Source organism: Scyliorhinus canicula, unplaced genomic scaffold (genome assembly GCF_902713615.1).
Source record: "Scyliorhinus canicula unplaced genomic scaffold, sScyCan1.1, whole genome shotgun sequence".
NCBI classification, from domain to species: domain Eukaryota; kingdom Metazoa; phylum Chordata; class Chondrichthyes; order Carcharhiniformes; family Scyliorhinidae; genus Scyliorhinus; species Scyliorhinus canicula.
Window position 1 is genome coordinate 34,042 of NW_024055558.1, and position 2,800 is coordinate 36,841.

A 2,800-nucleotide genomic window follows, 5' to 3' on the forward strand; every position below is an offset into this window, starting at 1 on the left:
CTCCCTCCACCCTCTCTTTGTCTCCCTCTCTCTCTTCCTCCACCCTCTCTTTCTCTCTCTCTCTCTCTCTCCCTCCACGCTCTCTTTGTCTCTCTCTCCACTCCTTGCATTGAAGAATAAGTAGTTTAACCCCATCAATATCCCTTGCTGGACTGTATAAACTTTGCCTCTCTTATAATAATATGTCTGCCACTACATCGTCTGCATCACTACCTGATGCTCTACCTCCATTTTCCTGATCTGAATTTGACCTATTATCTTACTACTGGAATCCCATCCCTGCCACACAATTTAAACATTCACTAGGATGTTGCCTTGGATTTGAGCTATGAAGAGAGGTTGGATAGGGTTGGGTTGATTTATTTAAGGCAGAGAATACTGAGGGGGGTCCTGATCGATGTGGATAAAATTATAAATGGTATGGACAGGGTGGATCAGAATCAGCTGCCTTAGTTGAAGGGTTAATCACGAGTAGCGCATCATTTTCAAGTGCAGGAGATTGATGAATTTGAGGAAATCTATTTTCACCCAGAGGGTAGTGGGAGTCTGGAATGAGCTTCCTGGGAGGGTGGTAGAGATGGGTCAGCACTGCTGTCTCAATTACCACCTCGGGTGACTGTGTGATCTCCTGCGGATGTTCCAGTTTCTCCCCACAGTCCAAAGATGTGCAGTTTAGAGGTGAGGTGGATTGGCCATGCTGAACTTCCCCTGAGTGTCCAAACTGTTAAGCTGGGATACGGGATAGGGTGACGGATTGGGAAAGTTAGGGTGCTCTTTGGGAGTGTCGGTGCAGACTCGATGGGCCAATAACCTATTTCTGCAGCATATTGATTGGATAATTTTATGAATGTGAGCGGTGAGAAGGATGTTAATGCTTCAAGAAAATTTTGACAGGTTGGGTTATTGGGCAATCACATGACAGATGCAATATATGACGGATAAGTTTGAAGTTATCCCCCTCTGAAGGAGAAAGAAAATGGCAGAATATTATTGAAATGGTGATAGATTGGGAAATGTTGATGTACAAAGAGGTTGTCCTGGTTCACTAGTCACTGAAAACAAGACAGCAGGTCCATCAAGCAGTTAGGGTGGCAAATGATTTGTTGGCCTTCATTGCAAGAGGTCTTGAGTTCAGGAGAAAGGATGTCTTACTGCAGCTGTACAGGGCATTGGTTTGACCACATCTGGAGTATTCAGGGCAGTTTTTGTCTCCTTAACTAAGAAAGACTACGCGTGCCAGAGAGGGAGTGTAGTAAAGGACCACCAGACTGATTCCTGGGATGGAATAATTGTTGTATAAGAAGAGGCAGTGGCATAATGGTATTGTCATTCGACTAGCAATCCAGAGAGCCGGTATCACTCTCAGGAACCAGGTTCAAATCCCACCTTGGCTAATGGTGAAGTTTAAATACAATACAAATCTGGAATAGAAACTATAACGATGACCGTGAAACCATTGCAGATTGGCGTAAAAACCCATCTGGCTGACCAATATCCATTAGGGAAGGGAATCTTTCATCCTCACCTGGTCTGGCCCACATGTGACTCCAGATCCACAGCAATGCTGTAGACTCTCCCCCCCCCCACCCCAGGGATGGGCAATAAATGCTGCTCCTGCCAGTGATGCCCCCCCCCCCCCCAGGGATGGGCAATAAATGCTGCTCCTGCCAGTGATGCCCCCCCCCCCCCAGGGATGGGCAATAAATGCTGCTCCTGCCAGTGATGCCCCCCCCCAGGGATGGGCAATAAATGCTGCTCCTGCCAGTGATGCCCCCCCCAGGGATGGGCAATAAATGCTGCTCCTGCCAGTGATGCCCCCCCCCCCCCCAGGGATGGGCAATATAAATGCTGCTCCTGCCAGTGATGCCCCCCCCCCCCCAGGGATGGGCAATAAATGCTGCTCCTGCCAGTGATGCCCCCCCCCCCCGGGATGGGCAATAAATGCTGCTCCTGCCAGTGATGCCCCCCCCAGGGATGGGCAATAAATGCTGCTCCTGGCAGTGGTGCCCCCCCCCCCCCAAGGGATGGGCAATAAATGCTGCTCCTGCCAGTGATGCCCCCCCCCCAGGGATGGGCAATTAATGCTGCTCCTGCCAGTGATGCCCCCCCCCCCAGGGATGTTCGCAGGAATATTCACAGGAATTTAGAAGAATGAGAGGGGATCTGATTGAAACACGTCAGATTTTATATGGCTGGATAGACGGGATGCAGGGATGCTGTTTGCTCTGTCTGGGTCCATCTAGAACAAGGGCCCACAATCTCAGGATAACGGGTAACCCATTTATGACGGAGATGATGAGAGATTTCTTGATGCAGAGGGTGATGTACCTGTGGATTCTCTATCATTGAATGATTTGGAGGGTAATCACTGAATCTGCTTAAATATATTTCTTCCTACTCACAGTGAGAATGGGGTTTGAGGATAGTGCAAGAGTACGGTATTGAGTTAGATTATCAGCCATGACAATGTTGAAGCGCAGATCAGCTCCAAAGTGCCGATTGGCCCACATCTCCTCCATTACATTTCTATGTTTCTCCATGTATGTATCTGTGATTCTGTCTCTCTATCCCTGTTACCAGCTTTGATAATCATCCTCTATCCTCCTGTATTTCTGTAATTCTCTCTCTCGGTCTCCGTTTCCATATGTTGCACTGATTGCAACTTCATACAGAGTGTGGAAGTTTGGTGAGAAGAGTTTAGCTCACTAGGGGCTGGTTTAGCTCACTAGGGGCTGGTTTAGCTTACTAGGGGATGGTTTAGCTCACTAGGGAATGGTTTAGCTCACTAGGGGATGGTTTA